This window comes from Oryctolagus cuniculus, chromosome 1 (genome assembly GCF_964237555.1).
Source record: "Oryctolagus cuniculus chromosome 1, mOryCun1.1, whole genome shotgun sequence".
Classification (NCBI taxonomy): Eukaryota; Metazoa; Chordata; class Mammalia; order Lagomorpha; family Leporidae; genus Oryctolagus; species Oryctolagus cuniculus.
In genome coordinates this window covers 229910525-229929848 of record NC_091432.1, presented here as the reverse complement: position 1 = coordinate 229929848, position 19324 = coordinate 229910525, and the positions used below count along the sequence as shown (strand labels likewise).

Sequence of the window (19324 nt, the reverse complement as noted above, 5' to 3'; positions counted from 1 at the left end):
TCCCTGGGACGTTGTCTTAGACATCGCCCTCCCCGTGTCAGACCTCCTGACCTTCTCTGTAGTCCTCATCACGCTAGTCCTCACTGGAGTGAGCCACAGGAGATGCCTGCGGCCGCCCCCTTTGGACTTACACTGATGGCAGTGTACCCATAAACCTTTATGATGTCATCCCTCCAGTGACATTTAGGAGAGGGACCTATCTGTGTTGCTCAGCCCTGTGTCACCCAGTGTTATCCTCAGACCCGGAATCAGCCTCAGTGAATACTGATGAGTGGGTAAACAATGCAGCTGCAGGTCGGGATCGAGCCCCAGTCTCTCGGGCAGAGGTCAGACAACTTCGCGCCAATCTGCATCGGCACAGGGGCTGCCCGCCTGCCACTCGGCCTCACGCACGGGTCGCAGAGACAGAGGCCGAGGGGCAGCCTGGCCCTGCTGCGTGGACAGCACTGCACCAGCCGCCACACACTCCACTCCTGATTCTCCAGGACTGTGTCTGGTCTCACTGGGCAGTGACCAAGTGGCAGCGGGGCTCATCGAGATGGAGAGGCCCAGGATTCAGTGTGACACTGGGTGCTCTTCCTCCCTGGGCTCCTTCCCACTGGCCCGACATCCAGCCTCCATGGCCTGTGCACTGTGCCCCTGCGGCCACATGGTGGCAGTGTTGGCACCGACTGGGCTCCAGAGGTGCTGAAGGAAGCCTCCCACCCGGCTCCTGCCAGACGCCGTGTGCACAAAAGGGTGCGTGTGCAGGATGGGCAGTGAGTGCACGCCGGGCCGGTGGGTGGGGTGCTTGTGTAAGGAGGTATCTGGGGAGGTGTCTGCGTGCCTGGGTGCCAAATGCGTGCTGTTCCTCCACGTGTGGGTGCGTTTCTGTGCCCACACGCGCCCCTGTTCATCAGTGTGTCTTTGTGTCGCTGGCTCCACGTGGGTGTCCCTGGGTGTGGGTATAGGAGCAGGTGCTTGCGTTTGTGAGAATGCCTTGTGTGCAGAAGTGTTCTTGTGTCCCTGGTCTTGCATGTGGGTATGGGTGTGTTTGAGTGCACCTCTGGGTACAAGAGTGCCAGCAGTGGAGAGTGAGTGTGTGTGTGTGTGTGTGTGTGTCTGGAGGTCTGGAGACACCAAGGTCATGGCTTTTGGGGCTCAGCCTCCTCCTTCCCTGCCCCCACATAGACAGCCGTTCTGGTTCTGACCCACAGCCCCTAGCCCTGTGCTCCACCAGCTGCGTATCCCCTGGAGTGCTCTGTCTCTCCCCACCCACCCCCAGCCATCTTTCACTCTGGGGCTTCCTCCACCAGCCACCAGCTCCAGCTTCATCCCAGTTTCCCTAAAGGGCTTGAAGTTCATGTGTGGACAGGGAAGCACCTCTGTACCCCACCGTCCTGGTGGAACCGGTCCTGCCAGCAGCAGGTCTTGCTGCAGACCCCTCCCTGGGGAGATGCCTCCTCCCCCCAGGGTCCCTGTGGATCCCGATGACGATGACGCAGACTGGAGGCGCCTGGAGATGGGGGCTCTGCATCTGCCCTCGGACCTCTGTGTCTCAGATTCCACTCCTCAGCTCCTTCCCAGGCCCCAGCCCTTGCCCTGTGCAGGCATTTCAGTGTGGATGCCAGCTCCCTCCCTGCCCCGCCCCTGCTCAGCAAGGGCCCTGAGTGCCAGCCACCCTTCCCCCCGTGGTTATTAATAATTGGGTATTAGGCGAGAGGCGACTATTGATTCCGGCGCGGGCGGCTCCAGGTCGGGGTAATTTATGGAAACACTGGCGTCCCTGGTGATAAATAACGAGGTGATCGCAGAGATGGGTCACTCGTGAGTGGCCCCCATCCAGCTGCCCTGTCCACTCACACCCGGGCTCATAAACGGAGGAGAGAGGGACAGAGACCTGGGGCTGGCTCCTAAAGACAAAGGCCGCCGTGATGCTGAGGCACCGGCGACAGGGGAGGCAGCACGGCTCAGCGGGGCCCCGGTGGGCGCTGGGAGAGGGACGGGAAGACACGAGCAGGAAACGGGGCATGGAGGACAGCAGACAGCTGAGGAAGGGAGACAGAGAGTGAGAGACTGGGCAGGCGGAGAAGGGGAGAGGCAGACAAAGGCAGAGAGAGGGGGCAGTGGAGAGCATCAGAGGCGGTCAAGGGAGGGAGGTGATGAGACAAAGACAAAGGTAAAAAGCGCCGGCCCCGCTCCGTGCCCATGGTGTGCAGGCTCTGCTCAGTCCTCACCACACTAACTCACTTCCTCACAACGACAGCCCCCATGGGGCGACTCAAAGAGCAAGGCCCCTGGAGCCAAACAGCCTGGGTTCAAATCCCAGCCCTACCTGACCCCCACTGCATGACCTTGGGCAGATCGCTGCCCTGTCCCGTATCCCAGCGTTCGGTGCGACGGGGGCCACCCAATGCTACGCAGGGGCGGCTTGAGGACTGCACAGGTCTCCAGCTGTGCACTTGGGGTCCGGGTACTGGTGATCACCTGGTTCTGGACGATTTCCTGCACTTCCACTTGATGTGACTGGATTCTCTCGCATGTGATAGGGGTCTAGTTTACAATGAATGAAGCCGGGGAAATGAGGTCAGAGCTGACCCATGTCTCTGGGGTGACAGCTTGCAAGGCATAAGGTTTGATTTGGGTTGGGAGGTGAAATTAGTGAGAGGAAAAGGCCTTTCAGGTGGCAGGAGTTCCTGCAGAAGCCTGCAGGATTTCCACGTTGGATGGGCTCCTCTGTACCCACCGGAGCTGGAACCCCCTCTTTAGTCTCCTGGTGCCGCCCTTGGATTCCTCCAGGGATGGGGATCTCTGGTGAGACCCACCCTTGGGGAACCCTAACTCTCAAACAGCCGTTGAGTGCTGCCATGACAGCTCCTGCCTTGCCCCTGCCCACCGCAATTCAACCCTGCAGATATAACTCCTAGATGTACCGGGGAGCTCTGCCCAGCACTGCCCACCCCCACCAAGACCCTCAGAGCCACTGTCAGCCACTCCCAGTGTTCTCCTACACTGGCCAGCCAGTGCCCTCCCCTCGCCAGCTGCTCTCCAGGGAGGGGAGCACCAGCCAGACTTTGGCAGGAGCAGAGCCAGGGATCTGGACTGTTCTTTTCACCCCAGATGCACCGAGTTTGACCTCTGCTGTGCCAGGGGCTGCTCCAGGTAGAAGGGCGACACTGTCCCGCTCCACCTCTGTCATGAGTCCCGGTAGAGAGGACGGGAAACCCCCGAGTCTACAGGCCACTCAGGCTGCTCCCCCAACGCAAGGCAGTGTGGAGCACCGGGTGCCACCTCACCACATCCCAGCCAGGCGTCCTGGCCCTGCTGCCCCCGACTAGGCGACCACGCACAGAGCCCGTTTCCTGCGTGTGAGGTGCTTTACACCAGAGGAAAGGCCCCTGCCTTTATGATGGCTCCCCTTCTCCCCACCCTCTTCCCCACGCACACTAAGTGGCCTGGGCCTCTCCCTTCAGTGACTTCCATGTGTGGACTCAAATGTGAGATCCTGAGGCAGGCATCTGGCCTACCAGTTGAAGCGCTGGTTAGGACAGCCACGTCCCACGTCAGACAGCCTGGGTACTCCGCTCTCCACTCCAGCTTCCTGCTACTGTGCACCCCAGGAGGTGCCAGGTGACGGCCTAAGTAGCTGGGTTTTGGCCACTCACTTGGGAGGCTTGGGCTGAGTTCCTTTCTCCTGGCTTTGGCCTCACACAAGACCCTGATGTGCCGGGTCTTCACCTGACTGACCCGGCTCTCTGCTGGGTCTAGAGCCAGCACAGCTCTCTTGCCCTACTCTGTGCAATCTGCAAAGGCACCTCAGAGCGAGGCCACAGTGGAACAGGGCTGAGCCCAGGGCACTCCACGAGGGACCTGCTGGGTGGACACAGGCTGCCATGCTGGTGGTACTGCCTGCCCTGGCCTAAGTCTGTCCCAACAGATGCCATCACCCACCTTCTAGGAGCCCAGACACCACCTCTCAGCCTCTCATCTCTGACCTGCTGCACCAGCTGCCCTGCAGACAAGGACACAGGCCTCTCTGAGCTGGGAGTTTAACAAACCCATTCTTCTCCTGGGCCTGCCACTTCTTCCTTTGAGAGGTTCACAGATCATCCCTTTCAATTTCATTCTGGAATCTTAACTGAGATGTTAAAACGCATATGAGATCACCATTACTGATACGTGCAGCTGATGAACAATTGTTCGTTTTCCCATTTTGTGGGTATCCAAGGGATGCAGGTGAGGCTGGTGTGTGTGGTGGGGGGATGTGCAGAGGGAGTGAGGTTTACAGGCTGAGGTGGAACAGCTGTTGGGGTGGAGGGCACTGGGTGCCAGGTAGCCAAGCCCCAGTTTAGTTCTGTGGGTAGTGGGGAGCCTTCTGAGCTTATACCCGGGTGGCAGGACAATTAACCTGACACAGGTGTGGGGGAGAGGGACTGGGGAATAGCCCAGGCGAGAGGAAGGTGAGGCCAGGCAGGGGGGCAGGTGGAGTGGGCAGGCAGGGGTTGAGGGCCTGGCTGGATGGGGCTGGGGTTGGAGAGGGAAAAGCTCTACCCCTAGTCAGTGTGGGAGCCCTGAGTGCAAGGGTGCTGCTGTGTTCCTAAGTGGCTGGGTCTGGTCCCAGGGTCCCCCAAGACCACGTGTGTTGCGGTTTAATCCCCACTGTTAAGTACTGAGAGGGGCATTCAGAGGTGGGGTCCTTAGGAGAGAAGCAAGATCAGGTAAGGCTACCAGGGCGAGGAGGAAGGGGGGTCCAGCCTCACCACCTGTTTTCCTGCTCCCTGTCTCTCCCACCCGAGGGTCCATGCTGCCCCAGGACTGTGCCAGCAAGAAGCCCTCACCACACAAGGCCCCTCCGGAACCAGGAGCCAAAACACACCTGTTGGCTTTATAGGGTGGCCTGCCTCCACTATTCCTTTGTATCAGACGGATACAGGTCTGGAGGTGGGGCGGAGTTGGCCCCATGGCACGGAAAGGGTCTGGGAGGTCAGGTCCGGGGGCCCTTGGAGGCAGGCTGGCACTCAGGAGGGCAGACTGGGCTGAGCTAGAGGTGAGGCTGGCTGCTGTGTGACGGTGGTAGGCCTGCAAGGCCACCCCCCACCCAGGCCTGGAAAGACGAGGGCTCCTGGTGGGAGACCGCTGGCCAGAGCGAGCCTGGAGGCCTGGGGCCCCCACCACAGGGCCTGGCACCAGCTGGAGGCCAGGAGCTGTGCGGCTGGAGCTGAGGAAGGGGCGGGACAGTCGGGGGCCGGGGGCGGAGGGTGGTGGCGCACTGGGAGGCTGTGGGCACCGACCTGGACACCCAGGCGGCCCGTATGCGCTTCCTCTCAGCTTGCTGCCTCCAGAGCCCTAGAAGGCAGACTGGACACTTCTACCGCCGAAGGTGGGGCCAGCGTCTGAGCCTGGATCTTTGAGGAAACCACAGGCTCCGCCGAGAAGGCCTCGGGCCTCGGGCCGCTGTTCCCTGTCCTCCCAGGCTGGCGGCAGGGCAGGGTTCACACCAGGTCTGAGAGCTCACCTGGGCCCATCTTGGGGAATTCAGCCCTCGCTGAGGACTTCCGTGGCCCTTTGGAGAGCCTGTCCCCTCCCTGGAGCCACTACCTCGCCCTGCCCAGGCCAGCTGCACAGAACACAGGGCACCAGCCTGAAGGTGCCCCCTGCGGGCGCGAGCCCTTGGCGGGGTGAGGGTCGAGCTCCTGGGACCCTGGGTTGCCCCCAGGTCCCTGCATAGGCTATGCGGAGCAGGCTGGGGTGTGGGGGCCGCGGGCTTTGTTCCCAACCTCCAACCACAGGGAGAATAAAAGTTTGTGAAATATTAGTTTAATAAGACATGCGACTACTATTAAGGAGCCGAGCGCTCCTTATTTATTATTCATGCGGCTGCGTGATTTAGGGGCGAGAGGGTCCGCGGAGGCTCGGCCGCCGCTCCCCCCACGTCCTTCCCTGGCGCCTCCCGCCACAGCCCGCACTGCGCAGGCGCGTTTCCTGTCCTTAACGTGGAGGTCTTCGTGGGGAAGGGGGCTGCAGCCATCTCCTTGTGTCCCTCCAGGACCCTGCAGCCAAGGTGGGCGCCCCCTAGCGCTGGGGGAAGGGCCTATGCTGCCAGGGCCATACCTGCGGGTCCCTCTGTCCCTCATCATTTCCTGTCTTCCCTGCCTCCTTCTATCCCCAGTTAGGGCCCGGCAGACAGGAGGCTTGGTGGAGGATCAGGAGACTTATGCGGGGCGGGGTGGAGTTACTCCTGCCCCACCTGCTGTTTCAGGGAAGCTGCGGTTGGGAGTGGCTCATCTGGAACATTCTCAGCTGTCGAGGGGGAAGGGGGAGGTAAAACTCTGACTGCGAATGCACTGAGTGGAAGTGTACAGCCTTCAATGCTGATCCGTATACTGGAGCGGACGCCAGAAAGTTCGCGGAAATAAACGGAATGAAAAGATGCTTATTTGGGGGCAAAAATGTCTGAGACCCACGCATAGCTTTTTCATAATGCACTTTCCATGAGCTTTTTGAAGACCCTGGAATGCATGAAGTCACCCTTGCTCTCTGCCCACCCCCCACTGCAGATACCCTTCATCACCTGTAAAATTTCTTCCGGACCGGTGCAGCCAACTCCCCGCCGGCTCCCGGCTCCCGAAGGCACTCACTGCTGTGACTGCGTTAGTTTCGCTTGATCTTGAACTTCATGTCAATGAAACTGCACAGGACGTGCTCTTTCACGGTTTTTATCAACAGTTTGTTCATTTTTACTGAATAGGACTCAGTTGCATGGTTACTCCATAGTTTGTGGACATGACATAGGACACCCCCAGAACTGCTTGGAGTTGCTATAGAACGCCCAGAACTAGGTCTGCTTGGGGATACGCAGAAGGCCGATGGCTGACACTCAGGTGGGAGATGAAGGCAGAGTTTAGAGCAAGTCAGGAGCCCAGCAGCTCGTGCCGAATCCAGAGAGATCGTCCGTCTACTGCTTATCCCCAGATGTCCACAACAGCCTGTGCTGGGCCAGATCACAGAGCCAGGGCCTCGATCCAGGTCTCCCGCAGGAATGTCGAGGACCCAACCCCTGGAGCCATCACCACTGCTTCCCAGGGTGAGCACAGCAGGAAGCAGAGGCGGGACTTGAACCCTCGCAGTGGATATGGCCCGCAGATATCCCAAGCAGTGTCTTAACTGCTACACAGAACGCCCACCCCATCTTTCTCTTTAAAATTTAATTTGGTTATTGTAGGTCTTTTGCTTTTCCCTATTAATTTTAAATCTGCATGCCAATACAACTAGAAAGTCTGCTGGGATTCTGTTTGAGACCCAGCTTTTTCCGTAAGTCACTTGGGAAAGAGTCTCAGGAAGCTCCCTGGCGTCCCGTGCCTGTCTTCTGCATCCTGCTATGCCTGTCTGGCCCACGTGCCATGCCCGGCTCCATGAGTGACTCCTCAACGACACGCCAACCTCATTTCCTAAAAGGTCAGCTTTCATCCAAGGCATTGTCCTTCACCAACACCCAGCCCAGAGGTAATGGCCCCAAACCTCAACCCAGCTCAGAGCCTGGAGTGAGAGCCCAGAATGGTCTTTGGTGGTGGTGGTGGCAGCGGGGAGGGGATCATTGCCCCAGGCCTGGAAGAAATGCAAACCCCATGTGTCACTAAGATATTTAGGGTTGAAATATAACATAATTGCGGGTGCACGGATGGTAATACAGATCAAACACAACTTGGCCATGAGTTGAAAATTACTGCAACCTGGTGATGGGTGCCAAGGGCTTGTGATACTAACTCCTTGACTTCCGAATATTTGCGTTATTTTATGACCCAAAAAATTTAAATATAAGGGTACATATTAAAGAGTTGTGGGGGAACTTAATTAAAAGATGTTTGTTTTAGTGCAATTTTTTTTGACAGGCAGAGTTAGTGAGTGAGTGAGAGAGAGAGAGAGAAAAAGGTCTTCCTTTTTCCATTGGTTCACCCCCCAAGTGGCCGCTTGCCACAGAGAATTGCGGCCGGTGCACTGCACCGATCCAAAGCCAGGAGCCAGGTGCTTCCTCCTGGTCTCCCATACAGGTGCAGGGCCCAAACACTTGGGCCATCCTCCACTGCACTCCCGGGCCACAGCAGAGAGCTGGACTGGAAGAGGAGCAACCGGGACAGAATCTGGCACCCCGACCGGGACTAGAACCTGGGGTGCTGGTACCACAGGTGGAGGATTAGCCTAGTGAGCCGTGGCGCCAGCCATTAGTGCAAAAATGTTTGAAATCCATGTGTAGTTTTTTCATAATACACATTTCCTACAAACATTTTGAAGTATCCCCTTATAACTCTCTCCAGTGAGGTTTACCCCCTCTACCACACACTTCCCCCAAGCCAGGGCCTGGACCCTGCTGTTCTCTGGCTAATGAGAACCCTTTAGCCATCTGCAGCATCCCCAGTGGCTGCTCTGTCCCTCATGCCCTGTGCACCATGGAGCAGATGCCAACTTGGTGGGCACGCGACCTGGCGGTGCAGCCGGCCGTATCGGAGCACCTCCTGATGTGGTATTGGCAGGTGGGTTTCCACACCACATCAAATCGTTTTTAAGATGATTGAACTATAACAGCTGCCACCCACAACTCCAGGCAGGGCCCAAGCAGTGACAGTCAGGTGGGGGACAACGTGGCAGGGACAGGACTGGAGAGAGGATGGCAGAGCAATGTCAGAGCCTTCCGGGAGGTCCTCAGAAGCCACAGCAAGACTGAGTTCTATTCTAAGTGCAGTGGGGCCCGCAGGGGGAGGGCCTGGAGCTGAGAGGGGACGCACACACCCTGTGCTGGGCATGGACACCTGTGGCTCTGTGTGGAGAACTGCCCAGGGGGAGCCCGGATGGCAGGAGGCTGCTGTGTCCATCCGGGTGAGGCCTGACCGAGGATGGCATCAGGAGGCTGCAGAGAAGGTGGCCCACAGCGGTCTGGTTTGGATGGATGTTCAGAGTGTTGCTGATGCATTTCCTTGTCAACTGGACATGGAAAGAGAGCCACCAAGAATGACTCCTGGGGTTTGGGCTGGGGCAGTGTCAAGTGCAATGGCCACTGACCAGTCTAGGGAGCCATGGGAGTGGTAGGTCAGAGAGAAAAATCGGGAATGGGGGTGTGGCACCTGCTGTGGTCTGAATGTCCCCTCTAGATCCATCTTTAATTTCGTTGCTGTAGCAGGATGGGGGGGGCTTTTAGGGGTGATTGGGTCGTAAGGACTCTACCCTCAGGAATGGGCTTTAAAAAAATTTATTTACTTATTTGAAAGGCAGAGTGAGTGAGCAAGTGAGAGATCTTCTACATGCAGGTTCACTCTCCAAATGGCTGCAATAGCTGGGGCTGGGACAGGCAGAAGCCAGGAGGCCAGAACTCCATCCAGGTCTCCCATGTGGGTACTAGAGCCCCAAATACTTGGGCCATCTCTGCTGCTTTCCCAGGAGCATTGGTAGGGAGCTGGGTCAGAAGTGAGGCAGCCAGGACTCAAACTGACATTCATATGGGATGCCCATGGCAGCAAGGGGCTTAACCTGCTGCACCACAATGCCAGCCCCTCCTGAACGGACTTACGCCGTTACTGTGGGAGAGGCTCAGTGTTTTTGGGAAGCGGTTCCCAATCAAGAGGTTAATCTGACCATTTCCCTGGCCTTGTGTGTGCTTGCTTGCCCTTCCACCCTGTTAGAACACAGCACTAGAGCCTGCGCCAGACACCAGGTTCTTGCTGTTGGACATCCCAGTCCCAGAACCAGGAACCAAACAAACTGCGGCTGCTGTACATGCCTGGCCTGTGGTGTTTGGTGACAGCTACAGAGACAGCCCAAGACGGCGCCTGGTCCACAGGGAACCTGGCTGCAGACCCAGGGATGGGCGACAGCCTCCTGCCGAATCCCAGCTGCGAGGCAGCAAGGGGCCACCTGAGGAGGGAGCGGGCCGCAGGAGGTGGCTGAGACCTGGCACACACGTTTCGGGACAGACCAGGAGCAGCCAGCCAAGGAAGCCAAGAAGGGGAGGCTCGGGAGGCCAAAGGACAAGCAAGAGCATCTTGGGCGAAGGGGAGGGACAGTGCTTTGAGGAGGCGGGAGATGGCCATGCCACACGAGATGCCACACGCTGGCTGAGGGGACTGAGGCCAGCAAGTTGAGTCACAGCCATCACACTGCGACGGCAAAGCGAAAGCCTGGGACCAGCGGGGACCCCAGGGGACATTGGCCTCCCTCCCCAGCCCTCAGCTGTAATTCCCAATTTCCCAAGCCTGCTCCTCCTCACCCCCTGGCTCAATGCAGGAATGTATATGGCCTCACAGCTAACGGAAAAACAGAAGCACAGGTCCAAGCCCAGCCTGTCTGCCCCGCACCACAGCGGCCTCCTCCCTGCTGTCCCCACCTTGCAGGAAGAAATCTCTCCCCTTGCTGGACACTGCCACCAGGTCCTGTTGTCTCATCTCTCGAGGCCCCTTCGCCTCTGGGCCCCATCCAACTCCCCCGCTGGCATACATGCTGTCCTGTCTTCCACGTTCCTCCCTTAGTATATTTCTCTTTGTTCCAGAGTTCTCAGTTTCCTTCCTCTGCTGGCATTTGTAAAATGGTCTTCACCTGATTCCCCTGTGGGCCCACGGCCTGGTGCAAGGCATGCTGGGAAGGGAGGCAGGGGGCACCTTTTAAGACACAAGATGCACAGGGAAGTGCCAAAGAGCAACGCCTGGCTGTGGGGCCGTCCTGGACTGGGAGGTACCAGGCCTCACTGCGCCCGTCACCACCATAGTTCCACTGCTGCCATCTCTTCACTGAGCAACATCAACCAAGATGTTCTTCGGTCCCTCCTGCACTCAGGGCCTGGCTACACAGTGGACAGTGCACTTGGCATCAAGTGGAGAAGGCAAGACCAGATGGACAGGGTGTTTGTCCAGGACACCCCGACAGACACCAGACATGCCCACCAGGTTCACAGTCTAAAGCTGACACCGGGTCTGTCCGGAGTGGTTTGTCAAAGGTGCAGCCTAAGGGAAGAGACTCAGCAAAAAGGCTGTCACTGGGACAGAGGCAGCAGTGGCCCTGAGGTGTTGCAATGTGCAGGGACACAGGTGGACACCCTGGTTAACCGAGGCACGTGCAGTACTGCAGTTCATACCAAAGCCAGAAGCCATGTGTCACCCTGGACCAGGCTGAAGGATTCAGACCCATGCCTTGACCTTGAGCTCCAGGCTCCCAGTCCTCAAAGATGCCACAGAGGAATCAGCAGGAGTTAGAAGCCCCACTGCCCTGCCAGGGCCTCCGTGCCTGCTTGGCCTCCTCCCCTTTGCAGGGGAGGCCCAGGCTACAGGCAGTACCACTGCACCCCCAGCTCTGGCCAGGAGAGGAGAGTTGAATATTCAGTGTCTGGGGAGACAATAAAAGTCCCAGGAAGAACCTGGGTAAGGCAATTACCTCTGCATAAATGCATATATTATTCATCCGTGGCTTTGAATATATAAATAATACTGATACAATTTGCATGCGTTAAAAGGAGATGTAATTACCCATGATGCCCGTGGGTGCCGGTACCCACTGGCCACATCCAGGCCTGGGCCCTGCCCCGTGGCCCACCTCTGCCCTTTCCGGAGGCAGAATCCATCACACGTGGCCTTTTGCAGCAGCACAGGAGGCAATCCCATGTCCTCGGGGGTCTGGTTGGACCGTGCTTTTTCATGAACCTGTGGGCTGCTTTGACCATGCGGCTCCCTTCTGAAAACTTCAGGCTATTTTAATATGGAAATTGTTACTTTTAAAATCACATTTTTGGTTACAAAAATAATGCATGTTAAATGTATAATAATTTGGAAAATACGTGCATTTGAACATGAAAAAGGAGACTCATTTGCTATCCCCTTGCCCAGGTGCTGGCCACAGATCACATTTGTCTCATTTCCTGCCAGTCTTAATCTCTTTTTTACAAACTTAGACACACTGTTTGGTAACCTGCTTTCATCTTTTTCAATATGTCATGAACATGTGAAGAAATATAAAAGACTAATAAATATGAAAAGATGCTCAACCTCACTAGTAATTAAGGAAAACACAAATTATGGTAACAGTGAGACATAAATTTTCACTTATCAAATGGCTCAAGATTGAAAATAATGCTAACACCCACTGGTGACGTGCACAGGCTGTCCCAAACCATCATTGCTTTGAGGGGGTGCAGTGGGGTGCTTCTTCAAAGGGTCACCAAGTAATGTTATCAGGAGGCTTAAAAAGATGCATGCCTGTTGGCCTCTGGAAATCCATTCCTTAGAACCTAAATAATCACCCAGGTAGAAGGAGATACAATAATGTGAATCACACTGTCTTATAATAACAAAAACCAGAACAACGGTAACCATCCAGGGCTGGGGAGCTCTGCAGTAAGTTACAGTCTATCTGCAGCGTAGAATCGCATGCAGCCAATTACAGTGACTACGCACACAACACACAGGTAAGAACTCACCCCATGCAGCGAAGGGAAAAAGGCGTTCGCAACACACGGCAGTGGGACTTCTGGCTAAATGTCTCTATTTCTGCTTCATCTGAAGCCCCACTAAGATAAAAGGAATAGATACGGCCTAAGTCCACAGGAACACGGTGAATGGAATGAGGCCAAACAGCTGGAAACCTGGAACAGATGAGCACGCGAGTCAGGAGAGGGGACGCCAACAAGCTCCCCAAGGCTCAGTCCAGCACCCCGGGGGTGTCGGAGTTGCAGCGCCAGCTCTCAAGGAAGAAGGGACAGAGATGGGGTTGAGGCAGGCGATTGGCTGCCCATTCAACAACGGCTGGGTGTTGGGCGTGGCCAGATTTCGGCTTTGGTGGAGTTCACAATGTAGTGGGAGACAGACTACAAATAAGTGAAACACACTGGATACCGGATGGTGATGAGAGCTCTGGAGAGAAATGAAAGAGGGCAAGGAGAGGAAGTAGTGCCTGGGGAGGGGCCAAGGAAAACCCCCCAGGGAAGGCAATAAATGAGTAAAGACTTGTAGGAAGAGAGGGAGCAAGTCATTCAGAAAGCTGGGGAAGACTGCTTCCAACGAAGGAAACAGTCAGTGCAAAGGCACTGAGGTTAGAATGCATCCAGGCAGCCGGTGTGGCTGGCACTGAGTCGGGGGAAGGCTGGTGGCAGAGGAGAGGAGGTTGGACAGATTTAACACTGTGAGAGTGGATGACGTCACCAAGGACTGGGTGTGTTACCATTAAAGGTGAGGAGAGGAGGAGAAACCAGCAGAGGGGGCTGGGGAGGGGGATCGGAGAGGGAAGAAGGAAACCAGGAGAGCTCGATGTCCTGGGGTTCAACAAGACAGTGTCCCAGGAAGAGCACGGCTAGCTGTGGGGGTGCTCCTGAGACGCTCGGAGAGATGGGGTCAGGGAGTGGAGTCAACCACAGCCGCACTGCCAGTGAACCTGAAGGGTTGGCTCAGCGCAAGTCAGGTGGGCGTGGGGGGGCGGAGCTGGCTGTGAATGCAGCCCCGCCCAGCCACACAAGCAGAGTGCAGTATGCAATAGGAAACTTTCAAGTAGCCACATTTGGCAAGGTAAAAAAAAATAAGTGGGATTAATTTTATTGGTATGTTTTATTTATATATATTTACTTCCATAAGAATCAATATAAATTTATTAGATACTCTGTTTTCCTTTTCATACTAAGACTTTGAAATCTGGTGTATATTTTATTTATCTTCACAACTCATCCCAATTTGGCTAATCAGATGCCCAGTGCACAACAGTCACGAGTAGCCAGCAGTGACCACACTCCACACTGGACAGAGACAATCATTCAAGGAGTTTTTCTCTAAATGGAAGAGAAATGTGAGATCAGAAGCTGAGAGAGAGAGTGGGAGTGAGTTTTTTCTTTTTTATTTGAAAGGAACACAGGCTGGGCTGGGTAGGGGCGGGGTCAGGGAGATGGGGAAGAGACTGAACCTTCCATCGCTGGTTCACTCCCCAAATGCCCACCATGGCCAGGAGGGCCAAAGCTGGGAGCACAGTCCGGCCAGCCACGTGCAAAAGGGGTCCAGGGTGTGGAGTGGCCTCGCCTTTTACCAACCCAGGCTCCTGAGAACTGACCCACCCCAGGAGACCAGCGCCCATCCCTCTGAGGGGCGTGCGCCTGACCTAATCACTTTGTGTGAGGTTCTGCCCAGCCCCAGCACTGCCACACTGGGGACCAGGCTGCCAGCGTGTGAACCCTTAGGGGGAGCATGCCAACCATATGTGAAACAGGCTACATGGGCGAGGAATCCACAGCAAAGAGGAGGCCAGAGGGTCCAGGAAACAAGAGACCCCCCCCACCCCACCCGGGGAGGTGAAGGACTGCAGCTGGCCAGAGGTCCAGAGAGCACTGGGTCCTACACACAGGACGGGCGGAACCCTGGGGTGCTCAGCCAGAATGCCGACAGGGACACACACCTGGAAGTGAACTCTGTCACAACTCATGACAGACCACATTCTGAATTAAATGCAACTTGTTCCCAGCCACCAGCCGGCTGAACGTGAGTGGACGCCAGGAATCTGAGTGGGGCTCGATGTGGTCCAGCCACTTACTCCATTCCCCAATCCATTCCCCAACCCACCTCCTAGATTCTTTCAAAACCTTCTCCTCTTTCCTCCTTCAATACCGCGTCCGCCTGCCCGTCTCACTCTCTCCCAGATCCCACCAGCACGTGCGCGCACACACCAACGCTCGCCCTCATCTCTGGGTCCCTTCCCACACTGTAAGCCAGCTCTGCAAAGCCAACCGTCTCCTTGAGCGCTGGGTGACCTACCCTGCTTTCCCACTCAAGGGCTGTGGCCAGCAGTTCCCTCCCCTGTCATGCAGCCCAGGTTCCCCTCCCAGCAGATCATTCCCGCTGTCCCAGGAACACTTCGGATTTCTCCTGCATTCATAGGACACAAAGAGCCTCTCCCCATCCCACCTCCCTCTCCAGCTACTCCACGACTTCTCAATTCCTTTTTGCAGCAAAGCCCTCCAGAGTGCTAGCTGTACCCACTTCCTCCACTTCTCTCCCTTCCATTCTTTCTTAAACCCACCTTTTGGGGCCAGAGCTGTGGCGAAGTGAGTAAAGCCGCTGCCTGCAGTGCCAGCATCCCATATGGGCATGTGGGAGACCTGGAAGAAGCTCCTGGCTTCTGGCTTTGGATCGGCACAGCTCCAGCTGTTGCAGCCATCTGGGGAGTGAACCAGTGGATGGAAGACCTTTCTCTCTGCCTCTGCCTCTCTGTAACTCAGCCTTTCAAATAAATAAATAAATAAATCTTTAAAATAAAAAATAAAAACAAACAAAAAACCCACACCATTCCTTAGAAACCACTCACATCCAAGCCATTAGTGACCTCTGGGATGCTAAATCCGGGGGCCATTTCTACACCTGATGCCACCCTACTTTTATGTCTGCCATCCTCAATGATAAGTTCCTCTCCAACCCAACCATCTTCTGTTTTCACAATGCTGTTATTTCCTGACTTTTTCTTTTTAAGTCAGAACTACCGAGTGGGAGGGAGAGATTTAGAGAGAGGTCTTCCATCTGCTGATTCACTCCCCGGATGGCTGCAACAGCCAGGGCTGAGCCAGGCTAAAGCCAGGAGCCAGGAGGTTCATCCAGGTCTCCCGCATGGGCAGCAGGACTTGGGCCATTTTCCACTGCTTTCCCAGGCACATTAGCAGAGAGCTGGACCGCAACAGGAGCAGCTGAGACTCAAAGTGGGGCCCATATGGGATGCTAACGTCGCTGGCAGCGGCCATACCTGCTGTGCCACGACACTGGCCCCATCTTCCCGACTTTTGAGGCAACAAAGCGAATGCTTCCTAAAACTGACGTTTGCTTCCTACGGCAGAATTCCTCTGAAGGCTTGTGCTTCCCTTGCGGTCTCCATGTTTCACAGCAGGAAGTGTTGATGCCCCAGTGCCGCCTCCCCCTTCCCTGTTTACCACTGAACAAGCGTTCTCCTGGATGTCAATGCTGCAAACCGACCCCAGGCACCATCCCGAGGGCGTTCTTGAACTCTGTCACCGGATGCGGCTGCTGTGACCGAGGGAGGCCTCTCCTGGCAGAGCTGCTGGCCACGGCCACGGCCACGGGGAGTAGGTGCCTTCCAGGATGCTCTGAACTCTCCATAGCTCCACTCCCCCACCGCAGGAAGTAACCACATAACCAAGGGTGGCCACAGCCCCTGGAATGTACCCCCACCCCCACCCCCCACTGTTCTGACCGTTCCCTTCTGGCTCTTTCTCCAGGGCTTCCTGAACCCAAGGTGCTGGCCCCCAGCAGCTCTCTTCACCAGGAACTGGGCTGCAGAGGGACAGGAGAGCAGGTGACTGAGGGTTTCTCACAACAGTGCTGGCTGCCCGGAAGTCTCTGCCCCACAGGGGAGGCTTCCTCCTCACCTGTGAAGGCCCCAGGGAGCCAGGACAAGGATGGGGGAGGTGGAGTCCCTGCCCTCCTTCCCCGCCTGCCCTCTTGGCTCTGCTCAGAGCTCCATCTCTGCTCAGCCACCGCCGGCCCAAGTCCGCTGTAACCTGCCTTTCACCGTGTTGCATCTGGAGGGGCTCGGGAGCCTAAGACCTTGTGGAAAGTCTCCGGGTGCATCTGACAAAGTGGCCCAGTCCCCACTGTGTCCCAGGCGCTCACGGAGTCAGACCATCATTTCACCCGCAGAAGCCTGTGAGGTAGGTGCTGCTATTAGCCCATTCTATAGACGAACACAGGGAAACACCTTCTGAGAGGTGACAGAAACGTTCCCAAGGTTGCCCAGCTAGAGGCGACACCGGGTGAGCGAGCTGGGATTCAGGGGCAGCGCAGAGAGCCAAGAGCCCATGCTGTCTCTCTCTCTTCTTAAACTGCGGTGAAATGCACATAGCACAAACCAACCATTCACCAGCGCACAGGGCAGTGGCATCCGGTATACGCACAGCGCAGGCTGTGCAGCCGTCACTGCTGTCTAGCTCCCGCGCACTCCCCCAGGAAAACCCCAAACCCAGGAGCAGTCACTCCACCTGCCTCTGCGCGGCTCCTACCCACTCCTTCTCGGTCACGCTAGAAGCTCCACTTTTGTTGCCGGCCCTGCTGCCACTGGGGTGGGGATGGGGAGCCCTGACAGCCCGTGCCCGCCTCGGCCACTTAGTGGAGGCTCTCCCAGCCACCTCCTGGGTCAGCCCCTGGGTCCGCCCTGCACCCCGCGGGAGCTCAAAGGCCTGGCGCCCTCCTCTGTGCCGCGCCCTAACGGATAAAACACGTGCCTCCGTTTCCCGCCCAGGCCCGGCATTGCTCTGCTGTTCGAGGCCTGCCCCAGGGGGCCCCAGGGCGCATGACCCGGGTAGCTGCTGCCGCCCTCACTCCTCCTTGCCCACTCACGGGTCTGCTGGAGTTCCGCGGGGCACCAGGGCCAGGCAGACGGAAGTCGGGGTCCTCTTCTCTCTTGGGAAGAAGTGGGAACTCGGGATCCCGTGGTAGGCCAGGCAGGGTCCGGGGCTGTGCCGCGTGGTCCCCCTGCTCCACCCATCAACAGCAGTTGCGGTCAGTCATGGAACGTCCGAGGCGCCAGGGCAGCCTGAGGCTCACCAGGGCCACGTAGCTTGCAGCTCACAGGCATCGGCCCAGCAGGCGCAGGAGATGATGCCCGGGCCCACCTCAGCCCCACGCCACTGCCGCCCCTCCAGTCCCAGGGCGCTCCGTGCCCCGGCTCGGCACAAGGAGCCGGCGCAGGCTCCCGGGAAGTCCATCTTGTGAGGTCCCGGAAGTGGCAGGAAGCCACAGTCCCTTCAGGGCCCTCTGTCTCCGCAGGGAAGCTTCGGGGCAGAAAGAGCTTCAGCCTGACCTAGGCCGTGGAGCCCACGCCACCATCATGGCGAGGCCGGGAACGAAGGCTGGGGCAGAGGGGGGCCCCGAGGCTGCCGGGATGGCAGAGCGGCTGCCCGGCTTCCCTGACTCTCCCCTTCCTGACGGAGTGAGCTGGTCTGGGTCCCTGCTTGTGTGGGGTCAGCGATGACCCCGGTCACTGGACGGCAGTTTGGGAAGGGAGGGAGAACTTCCGGTGCTGGGAGGTGCCCCGAGGGCACGTGGGAGCAAGTGCAGTGGGGCGTCAGGTCACTGCGCATGCCCCGTGCGGCGGGTGTGGCCAGCGAGCAGCGCGGGGCGGGGCTTCTCCCAAGAGGCGTGGTCCGAGTCGGTGCCGTGGTAACGGTAAAACCAAGATGCGTGTGACATGCCTGGCTCTCGGTGAACACCCACCAGATTCCGACTGCATTTAGCCAACTTTGTAGGTGTTAGTGATTGCCGTTGTTAATCATGAATTCCGTACCTGTCCGTCACGGCCCGCCTTTGTCCGCAGAGTCCCAAGGCCATGACGTCCAGCCGCCCCTGTGAGTCCTGGGAGGCGCTGCCTTGGTCCGGCCAGGTGCCCTGCGCCCCTGTGCGTGTGTCTCCACGCGTCCGTGTGTCTGTGCATGGGTGCGTCCCTTTGTGTGCTGGCCCACAGCCCAGTGGCTTACACGGCGCGTCCCTGTTTTGAGGCCAGAAGGCCATGAGCAAGGCGCCGGCGAATGTGGTCTCCTGTCTGACGGGCGGTCTGTCCACCACTGGCTGACCGAGAGCGCTCCGGTGGGTCTGCCTCTTGGGCTCCAGCTCCATGACCTCATTTAACCCCCGTTACCTCCCTGCAGGGCCGGTCTCCAAATCCAGTTACGCTGGGGTTAGGGCTTTAACGTGAAACTGCGGGACTGCGTGTGTGGGTCTGCTCCTGGGACCGGGCATGGGTCTGGCCCTGCTTAGTCCTTTGTCTGTCTGCACCCGTGTCTGTGTGTCTCCCGTTGCCGCGGGGCTGGGAGGGGGCTAGCGAGGAGCCGCACCTGCCAATCACCCCCTCCCACCTGAGGAGGAGCGAGGCAGGCCGGGGCGCGGCGGCATCAAGCGTGGGCTCCTCTCTGCCGATCAAGATCTATAAATAAAGTTGTCTCTCTGGCATGTTCCACACCACACGCGGCTCTTTAATAAAATGGGCTGAGATTTGTGGATAAGCCTGAAGCAAAGTCAATGCTCGGTGTCAATCCCACGCTAAGAGGGGCCTTCAGGGGTCAAGCTGCTTCCTGGATATGATTCCATATCAAAGATATGTCAGCCGGCCGCTAACCAGCTCCTGCAGCGCCGGCAGGCCTCCCGCCCCGACTGGGGCCTGCAGCCGGGGTGCAGGTGTGGGAATGGGGAGGGGTGAGGGTAGCACAGCCGAAGCCAGCTTCTCCGTGGGCCTCAGCTACTCCTCAGAGGCCTTGGGACTCAGAGCCTCCACCTGTCTGAGCGTCTCCTCCCCAATGCTGTCCAATGCCTCTTTCAGACAGAAGGACATCTTGCAGGGG

General features: G+C 57.5%; 1 long non-coding RNA gene across 5 annotated transcripts in view; it reads right to left on the bottom strand.

Moving 5' to 3' along the window:
• The window catches only part of LOC127493126 (uncharacterized), a 58982-nt gene extending 40644 nt beyond the window's left edge, over positions 1-18338 (bottom strand). Inside the window, exons 1-2 of one of the 5 annotated variants that reach the window (XR_011385355.1) lie at positions 17328-18335; positions 52-12595 (exon numbers count right to left, since the gene is read on the bottom strand). This is a non-coding gene — a long non-coding RNA (uncharacterized lncRNA). Of the gene's footprint in view, positions 1-51 lie in introns of all 5 variants that reach the window. The other 4 variants (XR_011385354.1, XR_007923171.2, XR_011385353.1 and 1 more) reach the window with 4 other exon arrangements.
• Positions 18339-19324: the final 986 nt, after the last annotated feature.